We start from the raw sequence: 14,544 nt of genomic DNA on the forward strand, positions 1-14,544 counted from the left end.
TGCAGTGCATGGGCTGTACTCCACATAAAAGAAAATCAGCTTGTTTAGCAAACCTTACAAATGCTGATTTATTTTCAGTAACTGATGCTTTTTAAATCTATTATATATATCTGGGGTCACATAAACATTTATCAGGTAGAAAAGGGTCACGAGTGCAAAAAGTTTAAGAAGGCTTAGATCATCTAGAGCAGCGGTTCTCAAAGTGTGCTCCATGGAGCCCTTAGGACTCCGCAAAGTGTACTGAGGGGCTACATGCTTTCCTCCTCTTTCTCATCCCTCCTCTTTCCTGCTTCTCCTCTCCCCTGCCTATCCCGGTGCCCAAACCCCCTTTTCCTCAGCTTCCTTGCCACCAAAAGCCTTTCCCCTCACCTCCCTTGCTGCCAAAACCCTCTCCCCACCACCACCTCCCTTGCCACCAAAAGCCTTTTTCCCTCTGCCATGGGCCTGGTCCATCTGTCAAACTATAAAACACAATGTGTCAAAAAGTTTACTCATGATACACACACACACACACATTATATAGAATATACTCTATAATACAGTATTTACACATTTATTGGGACTCCACAAAGATACTGTTGTTTCAGAAACAGCTCTGTGGTTTAAAAAATTTGAGAACCCTTGATCTAGAGTGACGAACTAGCATTTCCCAGCGTGTAAATAGCTCAAATTTACTTGGGGACTTATGTCTTCATAAATGGCAGGAAATGGATCTAAGCAGTTTTTCAACATCTGCATTCAGCCAAGAGGTTACTACTAGGCTTGGGCAAGTTCGTTCGGAAGCTTCTAAAATCGTAATTAATTCGGAAAAAAATACCTTTTTAACCAATTTCGATCCATGCAGCAATAGTGGGAGGAGTAATTCCAAATTTAAACCACTTACCCATTGTTTGGAATTATTTTCGGATGTCTCCCAGAGTTATTTTGATTTTTAGAACAATTAAGCAACTTTGGCAAAGCCTCGCAATTTCCCTTCTTGAAGGCCACATTTTAAAATCTCGCAGTTTCCCTTCCCTGTTAGTTTTAAAATCAAGGTGGGCATGGCTAAGCCTTGAAGGCCATGCCCCCAGTGGCCAAAGGGGTTCCTAAAACCCCCTCATGACCCCCCACAAGAGTCCTGACTCCCACTATTCTGAACACTATTCTGAACACTATTCTGAACAAATCTCACTAAGGACACCCTTTGATAGGGTTTCCTTAGGACTGATGTAAGTCAAAAGTAACTTGATGGTACACAACAATTACTTGAACCCTGCTCAGCAGTATTATAACCTCAACTCATGATATCATACCTATTGGGGATTCATGTTTATGGTCAACTCACTAAAACCTACCTTTGTAGGCTGGTGGTTCCCAACTGAAGTGCTTCAGAGATCAGAGGACTAGAAATAATACAAACAGGAGTCTCTCCAACAGTCTGTTCTCAAGGCACACCACAATGGGAGAGCACTAGGGACATCACTTTCTGATGCCCCAATCTCCAGTGCCTTGGAAACACTTCAGTTGGGGTAACCTCAGGCTGTGAAGGTAGCTTCATGGAGGCACCATCTGTTGTAACTATAACTCCATCATTGCAATTATGATGATAATGCAGGTTCTTGGCCATGTTATTTTATTTTTCAAAAAAACTGCATTGCCACATACAGCATTAGCTTTGGTGGTGCTTTTTAGAAATAATTGTTGCAACACAAATCTTCCCACTTTCCCACCTCTTGTTTTAATCCCATTAAGAAATAATCACACACAGTAATAGGAATACATAACTTGCTTTGAGAGATGGTTAGCAACAGAGACGTTTCTTATGTGTTGTGCATCATTAAAGCAAGCAGTTTGGCTAGGTTAAAACTGTTTCAAACTTATGGATGAGCATCTATCTTGGCACTATGCCCTGCGTACACACACAGGATAAATTTGCTGACAGTGTTGTATAGCCTCTGGAGACGGTCTTCTCTTTCCTCACCTCAAATGCACCCTGCAATTTGACACTTGCTCTTCATCTCAGTGGAACCTTGGCAAAGCTCAGCACCACATCCCAGAATGATTGCGTTTCCAAGAGCATTCTGGGATATGGACCCTATATTTGAAGATACATACAAACAAGCTTTTGAGGTCTCTCCCACCTTTAGATTTTCCCCTTTGTTCCCTTGTGAGTAGTTATTCTTTTTTCAAAAAATAGGGTAGGCATACATAATCATAGTGCCTCATCACACTCGAGCATCTATCCACTTTAATCCACTTTCACTACTGTGACTGCTTCCTGCAGAATTCTGGAGTTTGTAGTTTAGAGAGGGGCTTTTGAACTGCTCATCCAGAGAAGCCTTCAGCTGCCCTAAACTACAAACCTTTGAATTCTACAGGAGGCAGTCACAGCATTTAAAGTGCATTAGAGTAGATAGATGCCCAAGTGTGATGAGGAAGATTAGCAGGATTGCACTCTTTCTTCTATACTGCTCAGTTATTTTAACTACCTAAGGAGTAGCAGTGCCATTCACAAACTTAGTTTGCTATTTGCACAATCAGAGTATGCATTAAAATGTTCCAATATAAATACTCTGTTGTTCAGATCTTTACATGTTCATTCCTCTTCTTCCCTGGTTTTACGTATAATCATTTCCCCAAACAGGCATATAACTTTTTATCTTCAATAAGCATGTTCATATTTGTATCTTTGAAAGTTACTTTTGCAGCAATGTTGCAACTGAATGGCTCTCCCCCCCCCCCCCGTGTATGTGTGTGTGTGTGTGTGTATATATATATATATATATATGAGAGAGAGAGAGAGATGTATATGCATGTGCGAGTACGTGTGTGTGTGTTGTTAAACCCTGCACATATTGGTGCTCTTTCTACTCTTTGAATGCTTTCTACATATGCATAGAGAAGAAATAAGGAAAAACACTCGGAGAACACTTGAAGAACCAATTTTGCTCTTTCTCTCTGTGTTTGTGTGCATGTAAGGTCAATTTGTATTTGCTTATGAACATTTTGTTGTTAAGGTGTATTTTACTTTTTGTTTTAATCTTTACATCAGCTATAAACATTTGTGTTAAGGAAGTGCTATTCAAATGCGTAATTCACAGGCATTGTATTTATGTAACTAATATACGTGGATTATTTCATCACAGCGAGTGCAGACAGAAAAGTCTAGAACTATTCTCTCTCAAAGGAGATGCAACTACAGCTTGGGAATAACTCATTTTTCGAATTGATTTTTCATTAATAAGATACTTTTCCCAGGAATAACATGGATAATGCTTTTTGCCTGGAATGGCTATAACTTTAATTTGATATGGATTGCTGCACGTTCTTCATGGGATGGTGTTGCTGATATATTCTAAGGAATGGAGGAAGGGTGGTTCACATTGGTGGCATCTTGAAATATCACTTTGTAATGTAATGTATTTTACCATTTTCTCATAATGTTCTAGGTGCAATATCTGAATTGGCCAGCTGGAAGAACTGGGCAGCATTTTTCCTTTATCTTCCAGTGACACACTAGTTATATTAGTTGGCATCTTGTTCACAATTTACAAACTGGAAAAATGCATTTAGGAATTTGTAACTCTTTGGGATTCACATTTATGGTCTTGCTGTAGACAAAAGGTACTTCCCAAAATCTACTGTGCAAGCTTGAACATCTGACAAGAGAGGACTTAGGAAAAGGTAAAGGTTTTCCCCTGACATTAAGTCCAGTTGTGTCCAACTCAGGGGGTTGGTGCTCATCTCCATTTCTAAGCCGAAGAGCCAGCGTTGTCCATAGACACCTTCAAGGTCATGTGGTCAGCATGACTGCTGGAGCGCTGTTATCTTCCCACTGGAGTGGTACCTATTGATCTAGTCACATTTGCATGTTTTTGAACTGCTAGGTTGGCAGGAGCAGAAACTCACACTGCTCCTGGGATTCGAACCTGCGACCTTTTGATCAGCAAGTTCAGCAGCTCAGCGGTTTAACCCACTGCACCACCAGGGGCTCCAGAGAGGATTTACCAAAGCAATAAGGAGTGAGGCAGTGAGCAATGAAGCTTCCAACCCTCTACTAATAGTGAAGCACTTCATGATAATAACAACTAAGGCTCTGGAAAAACTCTCAATTGGAAAAAGTTCCAGACTTACATACTAGAAACAGTACATGAAAAGACTTTTTACACTGTATGAGATATGCGTGTGTTCCCTTGTTTTAAGCAAAGGGGGGAAATACATCTGCTATCAAAAGTCTAGATAATATCAAAGGACAATTTTCTCTTAATATCTAATATTCCAGTATTGCAGGAGTTTAAAACTTCAGCTGAGCAAATCGTTCTGGCATCCAAAGAAAAGTGCAAACATATTTGCTGCAAACACAGCAAATATGAGATCTTGTTGGATGGTTTTCAGTGTCTCTCTCAATGCAATGCTAGAAATTTGAGGACTGAAGGAAATTTCATCTAAGGAGGAAATAATTATTAGGGGGCGGCAGCGGGTGGGGGGGATATCTTCATTTTGTACCCACCCATAACTATACCCCTGAGACTGGGAGTGACTAGGAGTGCTTTGTGTTTCTTGTAGTTTGCTATATTTTCAATACTAGGTTTCCTGTCTGGCAGTCTTTTAGTTTGTATACTATGCACAGCATTGAATGGGTTCAGGAAATCTTTAATATGCACTCAAGTCCTAGTTGCAAAGGTGATTGAGTTACTGCTTAAATACAAGGCAGTACCATGCTACATATTCAGAATTTTAATTCTATCGACTACACCGAGCTGTGGGGAAAGCTGCCAGGATCATGAAAAGCTCTGCTGGAACTTAAGCAGTTGTCGAATATCCATTAAAATTAAGAGCTAGTCCAGCTTTACAAGTGGCCAATATTTCAGATAAAATTAGAATTACAAGGGGCTTTGTTGCAGGAAACCACTATTCCATGCCAGTTGTAGAGCAGGGATAGCAGAGACATATTTTCATGGACATCCATGTTATCGATCCTCTCTTGATTCTCACAAAAGTGCCAAAATAGACATTTGCAACTATTGCTAGGTGATAGATTAATGTTGGAAATGAGGCAGACTGACAACGGGATGAGGACAGCATTGTGTGATATGCTGGTTTGCCTCCCTTGTGTCATAAAGCCCTTAGGGAAGGTGTATTCCTGACAAGCAAACTGTTTTCTCTCCTACAATGAGATTTCCTCAGAGATAACGGCATTAGGAGAAAGTCTTGCAAATAAACTCTATGTTCACTTTTCAGGGACCAGTTGCCAATCAATTCCCAAATAAAAAATATGCAAAATCAAATGCTGTGACAAATAGACATCTTCTGGGGAGCATCTTGTAAGGAATATCTCTGAAAAGGAAAAAAAAAACCTATGCAAAGTTCAAACACTAGTTTGCACAAATGCTCCTAGTTTAATTCACAGCATAGCAGTATAGAAACAGGCCTAGCTCCAAGCCATTTTACTCCACTGGTGCCTTTTAATGGAACCCCATTAATTTGGTTTCATTGGAGCAGAGTCGAGCACAGCTGGCCATCTTCACTTTGACAGGCAATAAAAGAAGATTGAGGCGATTCTGCAGGAAACAGGTTACTGGAACGACAAATATGTGCCTATTGTCAAGCTCCTTAATCCTGACTCTCACCCCATCTTGGCTGTTACCAAGAAATTCACTCATTGCTTTTTCTCCAAAGGGCCTGAATTGCAGCTGATTGCATTGGCCTTTCCGCAAAGCACTAGATTCCTCAGGGAACTCTGGTACAACACACTGTCAATTGCTGTAATAATCAACTGAGTGGCTTTAATGAGCTTACTCCAGTTTTCTAATTCTATGGGCCATCGAGAGATTTATCTAGTAGCACTCCTGTTTGTTCCACAGTGTGATGTTCAGCCAAGGATTCTTGCGGTTAATAACAAGACAGCTACTCCCCCCTACTTTCTCTCTGACTGGCTGTTATTATAAAAAGTAGGCAATGTCCTAGAAGACATTTCACTTGAAACGGCAGTGCCAGCCTGTGGGAGGACCAGCTCCAGTTTTAACAAGGATGTCAGGCTGTCAGGATTTTAAGCTACTCTTTAATTATAGCTATGGAAAGGCAGTATATAGAAGGCAAAATAAACTGAGAACCGCAACTGCACAGGGACAAATCTCTTAGCAAAGAACGTCCCCACCCACCCCATATAGGCAATGTAGTATTAAACTCTCCAGTGAACAAAAAAATAAAAATTCCAAGAACCAGACACAAAAACGATTTCATCTCACTCTATGATTCATGCAACATTGATCCATCTCCCTTCACCTAAGGCTTTAACACACCAAGTCCTAAAAGTGAGGTCTGGTATTGCAAATCTGTCCTAGCCAGAACATGCCAGCAGAACCCCTCTTTCTCTGCTTACTTCTATTACACTAGGAACTTGGCCATAACTCCTTCCAACTCATGCATTGCACCTCTTTGTCTATACCTCCTTTAAAAAAAAGTCCAGAAGAATTGCACAACTCAGATTTGACTCAATTTTGTGAAACTTTGTTGTCATCTTCAAAGGGGTGACAGTTGTGCAGATATTCACTTCCACATTTCCCCAGTACGCAAGCACTTTCCCTCCAAACACTTACAATATAAATAAAAATAGATATTTGCTTAGCCATTCCCAGCCTTTTCTTATTTAGTGTATTTAGCAAAGAGGAGCTGTACTTAAGATTTTCAAACTTTGTTTTGGGATGCACAAGCATGTACAAGATGAAACTTTTACTAAACATATATTTAAAGTATGCAAACAGCAAGAAAATACTTTATCAACAAGGGAAATCCTTATAAGTTCCAGAATTTACCTGAATTTAATCATGCATGTGTGTGTTGTGTGTGTGTGTGTATATATATGAAATGAAAATGCTTTTTATCATATCAGAAGTGACTTGGGAAACTGCATGACTGCATAGAGTGCTGTTACCTTCCCGCCGGAGTGGTACCTACTCTACTCACATTTGCATGTTTTCAAACTGCTAGGTTGGCAGAAGCTGGGGCTAACACAGGAGCTCATGATGCTCCCCGGATTTGAACTTGCAACCTTTCCATCAGCAAGTTCAGCAGCTCAGTAGTTTAACCCACTGTGCCACCGGGGGCTTATGGACAGACATTTATACCAATTGATGAGACATATATGTCAATTTTAATTGCTCTATTCTTGTTGTTTTAATTAAGATTTGGTCCAAATACCACTGAGATAATATTTTTATAGTCTTCTTACAATTCTATAACAGAAGCTACAATGGGAAAAAAAAGTTAGGAAGCAGCACTGAGAAATATGGATCACACTACTTGGATCTGAACCGTAAGAAACATTGAACTCCTGTGCCAAAGAAGTGCTCAGGTTGGCTGAAGATCTGCAGCTCATTATCTCAACTGAGCAAATGTTGAAAACACTCTAAGAAGACAAAGCAAAGAACATTGGCCTTCTCCCTCTCATCCCATGTGACACCACTTTAGGATTATTTTTAGTGGCCTAATTCAAAGATGCCCAGAATGAGTTTTCAGACTGATGATTGGAAAAATAAATCATTCTTTAGAAAATGCTTCACCAATACCTTCCTATTACAGGAAATGAGTCAGGCTTGAGGTCAGCTTGATATATCAAGGTTTTCATTTATAAATTTCTTGCTCTCCACTAGCCTCTTCAAATTAAATAAAGGGAGTTTATTTATGGCTCTATGGACATAAACAAAGTGACAAACTGTACACTTGAGAGACTTTAGAAACTGAGGTGGTTTAGTGTGAAAGCAGTGCTTCGGTTCCCTCCTATCACTTAGGCAAAATTGTTCCTTAATTCAGTGTCAATAGTTGTGTATCCACAAGCAATAGACTGACACTTGGTCATTGCAAAAAAAAAAAAAAAAAGTCCCAGAGATTACAAATGGCACCCAAATGTGTATCCAGTGGACTGCATTCCAATTATTCATTTAAGATCAGAGATTTCTTTTGTTTGATTAAAATCCACCATGAGCTCTGGATTACCACTATGTTTTTCCATATGTTTTTCGTGTCAGGAGTGACTTGAGAAACTGCAAGTTGCTTCTGTTGTGAGAGAACTGTCTGTCTGCAAGGACGTTGCCCAGGGGACGCCCCGATGTTTTGCTGTTTTATCATCCTTGGGGGCTTCTCTCATGTCCCCGTAATGGGAAGTTGGAGTGGATAGAGGGAGCTCATCTGAGCTCCCTCCGGATTCGAACCTGCGACCTGTCAGTCTTCAGTTCTGCTGGCCCAAAGCTTTAACCCATTGCGCCACTGGAGGCTTCTCCGGTGTACTCTTTTTCCTGTACAGTTCCTAGAATGTTTACATAGAGTAATTCCTATTCACTTCAGTGAGGTCTATATCCTGAGTAAATGCATTAGGACACTAGCTTTGCAATATGATGGTGCAACCATTGCTGAAGAAGGAGTTCTGCTGAATATCCATACCCAGCTTCTCCTTATGAAGATTGAAAGAGAAATTCTTTATCCATGGACTCGATAACCATGGTTTCACTTGCCCATGTTCCAAAAAAAAAAATATTGTCCCCAGAAGTATGAGAATGGGTCAAAAGGTTTTGCCTCCTGTGTCATAAAAATGTTATGAATAAATATATAACAGCAGAAGTTGTCATAGATCTTAGCATGAACTGTCCTCTACACAAAACTAACGTACAACACAGTCACCATTTGTACACATTTGCACAATTGTTTAACCCAGGAATCAAAACCATTTTGGAAAAATTCAGGGTTTTGCTTTGTGACCCATGATTTTAAAACTGTTTTAATGTCATTCAAGTCATTGCATCTGAATCCACATAGGTTGTCTGTCAGAGATCTAAACAGCTAAATGTCAGAAGGGGCCAAATCATAAACATTCTTCAAGTGATTATGAATTTCCTTAGGTGAACAACCTTCTTTTGCCAGAAATTCAGTGACAACTCTCTCTTTTAGCATCAGATTTATGGTTCTAATCAGTTAATTGGAAAAAGAAAAGACTATATCAGTAGAGTAAGGTTACCTCTATCATATCATTCATAGATAGTGCAATAGCGGTGAAAGAAATAAAAGTTAGAGCAATTGAAGCATTACTTTTGACCCACTCATATTTGTGGAGTCTCTATGGGTATTTTCGGGTATACTTCTGGCCCATGTGTATTTGAAATATATGGTTTGCTATTTTCCATGGTTTCAGGTATCCATGGTGGAGGTGATCTTGGAACATATCCCACTCAGATACAGTGGTTGTATTTACATTTAAATGAACACACATCTGAACACAAATAGATAATGATGTATCCTGTGTGCCACCACCGGTCTTCCCTGCCATGTATAATTATACATATTTCTTTCTTGCCTCTTCTTATATGGCCTTTAAAAAAAAAAACTAAACTTCCAAAGATCCCAAATTATATATTTTTTCACACATAGGAGTTGCTCCTGCTCCTGAATAATTTTGATTTTATTTTTCTGTTTCGTTTCCAGCTCAACAATGGCTGAAATCAAAGATTGCATAAGCAAAGCTATAAAATGTTTCTTTTCTCAAGTGGTCTCGAACAGGTCCTTGAAAATCATGCCATTGCTATGCATCTAGATATAGGAACATTGTTGGATGCTTGTCAGCCACACACCATCCTCCATTAGCCTGTAAACTGTAATCCCAGCAATAAGATTTTTAAAATGTTTTGCCCCAAATGCCCTCTAGGAAACAGAGGTATTTTAGGCCTTTCTGTAGCATTGTAGGCATTTTTTAGTACTAGCAATCATTTTATTTCCTATTCCTAATTTCCCTGAGGAAGATACAAAAAGTGGAAACAGTAGTTGGGAGCTTTTCAGCGTATGTGTGTGTGTGTGTGTGTAGAAAAATATGAAATTTCTTTTTATCCTGGAGAGCCCAGAGGGCAGCCAAACATGGTGGAAATGCCCTCCACATACCCAAAGTGCACTTTGGAGCCATTGTTGTCGGGAAGGACATTGTGGGCTTGAGGATCAGCCTGCTGCACTTCCAATGAGCCCGGATTGCCTTCCATTGGTCTCCTCTTGTTTCTTACAGTGACCCTGAGAGGCTGCACATGGACGTCACGCCTCTTGTTGTCTATTCCTACTATTAAGAGACCTCCCTTTTGATTTCCTATCACTCAGGGAAATAAGATGAGGCACCTCTTTTTATAGCACTAAACAAAACAACCAATAAACCAATTGTTAGCCAACTATGGGAATGGAATTGGAATTCTAGCAAGGAGGGAGCTTCTGATACAGCCTTTTCATCCAGATCACCTGGAGATTACTTCAGCCAGATGCTGTCTTTTTAATTTACTCAATATTGCTTGTGGCAAGAAAAATACCAGAGAATGCTTTTCTCCAGGGAAAGGGAAAATACTTGTTCAAGCTGTTATAGTTAATAGCTAGAGCTCCTTTGGGACTGAGGCGACAACACCAACACCCTGTTTGTTTCACCTTAATACTGGCACACATTACTTTCTTCTCACTACCCATGTTGTTACTTATCCACTTGTGTCATCGTGGATTATCAGAGAGTGATGAAACATGCAGTGTATTATATACTCTGATCTGAATGGTTTGAAAGCCTTGGCTCCTTTCCCCTTACCCTGCTAAAGTGAATTGCCCTTGCTCCATCTGTGTCACTTTCGAGCAGACAGCTTTTGTTCATGTTTACTCAGAGCAATTGCTTATTATCTTGGTGTCATGGTTACTACCATGCTTTTCTCAGGTTGAGGTTGTCTGATGTAATTCCAGATTTGGACTGAGTCACACTATTATGCAATCCAGCTTGACTGTATGTCATTCCTTAAGACCTTTTCAAGCTGCCCTTTCAGGCCATGCTGTTTCGCCAGCAGTCGCCGGTGAAATGGAAGGCACAAGGGGCAGCTTGGGGCACCTTGCACACCTTCCCTCCTCCTACCATCATACAGTGGTGATGGGACAGGGTACATTGGCACCCTGTCCCCATTAGAAAGGGTGGCAATGCACAACAACACATGTTGCCCCGCTGTCCTTTCCCCCATCATACGGGGAAAAGGAGAGGAAAGGGCGAGTGCCTCAGTCAGGGCTACCCAAAATAGACTTTCCTTTTCACAGTAGAGAAAGTGCCTTTTGGCACTTCCCTCCACTTTGGGAGGAATCTGGGTGGGGCCTGCCATGCGCCATACAAGGCACATTTAAAAGTGGCAAAATGGTGTGGCGGAATGAAAATCACGCATAGTTCATGCCTTTACCAATTCACACACTGTCTTGCTAGAGAAAAGATATGTCGCACAGATGATCAGTAAAGGATAAGATGTTTACTCTTTGTTATGCAGAGGAACATGTATGCAATCATGAGAACAGTTGCATAGACTCGCACAATGTCCTTTGAGAGAGATTCAAATGGTCCTTTGGTGTCCATGTGGAGGATCTTCTTCCAGCAGCCAAGAAGCAAAAAAAATACTGTCTTAACAAGCTCCTGCACAGAAAACTTAAACATGAAACTGTTGCCAAAAATCCAAGGCTCAGCTAGGTTCTGGGCATGGCCCAACCAATCAATTTTGTGCTTTGCATTTTTCAGTTAACACACTCACCAACTGATTTTTAAATGCTCCAACAAATGTGTGAAGAGGTCCTTATACTTTGTATAGTTCTGTTTGTTAACAAACATGGCTCTCCTCAGCAAGTTTGATGGGTCCTTGGGTCACCAAACTGGCCCTGGTGATCCCAGAACATGGGGTGGTGGTGGTTGAGTCTCCAACTTGTGCATCGAAGGTTCATCTCTGAAATGATCTGGCAAAATTGCACCACCAAGATTCCAATGCAGTTACACTTCTTCGGAGATTACCAGTCAAAGTGTACTAAATGATCACGCACCAAGAAATATTAAATATTAAGATAGACTGGAAACTATCCTATTCAATTGGGAGTGCATTGTGCTCAATTTCTCATCAAGTGGGATTGTTCCACTGACGTAATTACTTCAGTCTGAAACTGGGATATTGCAAAAGTGAAGGGAGGGAAAGAATGGCCTGCCACACTAGTTAGAAAAATGTCATTACAGAGGGCCCTTTGTATCCAGTAGCTTGACCCCCTGTAGATACCAAAATCCATGGATGCTCAAGTCTTGTCATATATAGTGCCATAATTAAATGGTGTCTGTTATATAAAATGGCAATTGATAGTAAATGTTCTCTGGATTATTTAAAAAATATTTTCGAACCATAGATGGTTTAATCCATCGATGCAGAATTTGTGGATAAGGAGGGCTGCCTGTAGTTTTTGTTTTGTTTTGTTTCCTAGAGCTTTGAAGTAAGTACAGTAGTCTCTCTTATGCAACCTTCACTCATCCAACGTTGTGTATTATCCAATGTAGTCTGCTTCCCATGTGAATCTACAGCTGTTTCAATACATTGTGATGTTTTGGTGCTAAATTCGGAAATACAGTAATTACTACATAATATTACCGTGTACTGAACTGCTTTTTCTGTCGATTTGTTGTAAAACATGATGTTTTGGTGCTTAATTTGTAAAATCATAACATAATTTGACGTTTAATAGGCTTTTTCTTAATCCCTCCTTATTATCCAACATTTTTGCTTATCCAATGTTCTGCCTGCCCGTTTATGTTGGATAAGCAAGACTCTACTGTATTTATAAATATGTTTTTTTCCAATAATTATGTCTAGGTTAAGAAAAGATGACTCAAAATGTAACAAATTAACCCAAACCAAAATATTATATCATGATAGTGACTTAGCAAAATATAATCTCACTTCTTTAGAGGAATAACTGCAGTTTTGAGGTTCCAGCCACATTATGTGGTGGAAAATAAAGAGCACATGATGCAAGTCCTGCCTCCTACTCCTACAACATGTTCTGTAGTGGGTGCTGAAGTAAGAACAAAATGATACAGAGAAAATGTATTTTGTACCACATGCCAGTGGCTGATAACACTCTGATGGAGTTTTTTTAACATAGTAGAAAAAAAAGTAATTACATTAGTTATTTTGAGGAGAAACAGAAAGAAACTGAGATGCTTGCCTCAGCCCATTTAATTGTACAACTAATCCTGTGATGAATAATAATGACAGTATGGAATCCAGATGCATGCCCTCCAGTTGTCCAGATTTGGCAGGGACAGTCTTGAAACATCCAGTTCCTCCAACTCCCTCCAGTTGTTTTTGGCTTGCTTGAATTCCTGAAAATGCATTCACCTCAGTTTGTGTGTGTGTGTGTCAGGAATGACTTTAAAAACTGCAAGTCACTTCTGGTGTGAGAGAACTGGCCATCTGTAATGACGTTGCCCAGGGGACTCCCAGATGTTTTACCACCCTGTGGGAGGCTTCTCTCATGTCCCTGCACAAGAAGCTAGAGCTGACAGACAAGAGCTCACCCCGCTCCCAGGATTTGAACCGCTGACCTTTCAGTCAGCAGTCTTGCTGGCACAAGGGTTTAATTCATTGCACTACCAAAGGCTTCTGTCCAACTCTGTTGAATTGAGCCAGTTGCTGGGGAAGACAGGAGGGAATGGATGCTTGCCCTTCTCAACAAGCTTCAAACTCTCTCAGCTTGCGTATTCTTCCTCATTAATAACTTTTGCCATCTTGACCACACTCTGTCACTTCATCATATGCTTTAAATTGTGAAATGTTGAGGGACATGTAGACTCAATTTCCCTTTTGGAATCTACAATAAAATGTATAGGTCCAATTGCATCTGTCCAGGATCTATGCTGGTTGGATAGTAACCCAAACAGTCATACAAAATTGTTGTCTTGTTCAAGACAAGGCAGTACTCTAGTTTTAAGTATGTCAAGTGTACTGTCTTTCTGTCTCTATGCCAGCAGAGGGCCAAATAACTCTGAAGAAAACATTTCTCAGTCTTCGTGACGCATGCAGAGATATATTTCAAACCCCTGGATTATTTTGGTTTGGATATCTATGTATTTGCAATCATAACTTTTCTTGCATTCTAAAATGGGTCATTTTATATCTAGTGCACAATCATAAATCTTAAATGAGGAAACTATTTCAAAAAGGAGCAGCGGATGTCATCAATTTGTTAATTATGAGAAGGCGGCTTTTGAAGCACCCAACTAAGCTCTGTCTCCCAGGGAACGAATGCAGCTTAGAATGCTTTGAAAACTTTTAAATTATGAGTTGTTTATTATTAAGAGTTGAAAAAAGGCACGGTTGTACATTATCACTTTGTTGAAATGGACTTTTAGCAAGGCTTGAACAAATTATTTTATTGGGATGACAGCTCCCAAAATCCTCCAGCCAGCATAGTCAGTGGGAGATATGGTTCAAAATTAATTTTGTCAAGATCTAGTTTTTAGAGTTTGTGGAAAACAGCTGGTTTTTGCAGTCTGAAATGCGCCAAGTACAAGAGATTTCTTTTTCATATCAGGAACGACTTGTGAAACTGCACGTCACTTCTGGTGTGAGAGAATTGGGTATCTACAAGGACATTGCCCAGGGGATGCCAGGATGTTTTACCAGTCCTGTGGGAGGCTTGTCTCATGTCCCTGCATGAGAAGCTGGAGCTGACAGATGGGAGCTCACCCTGTTCCCTGGATTCGAACTGCCA

This window comes from Anolis sagrei, chromosome 3 (genome assembly GCF_037176765.1).
Source record: "Anolis sagrei isolate rAnoSag1 chromosome 3, rAnoSag1.mat, whole genome shotgun sequence".
Lineage (NCBI taxonomy): Eukaryota > Metazoa > Chordata > Lepidosauria > Squamata > Dactyloidae > Anolis > Anolis sagrei.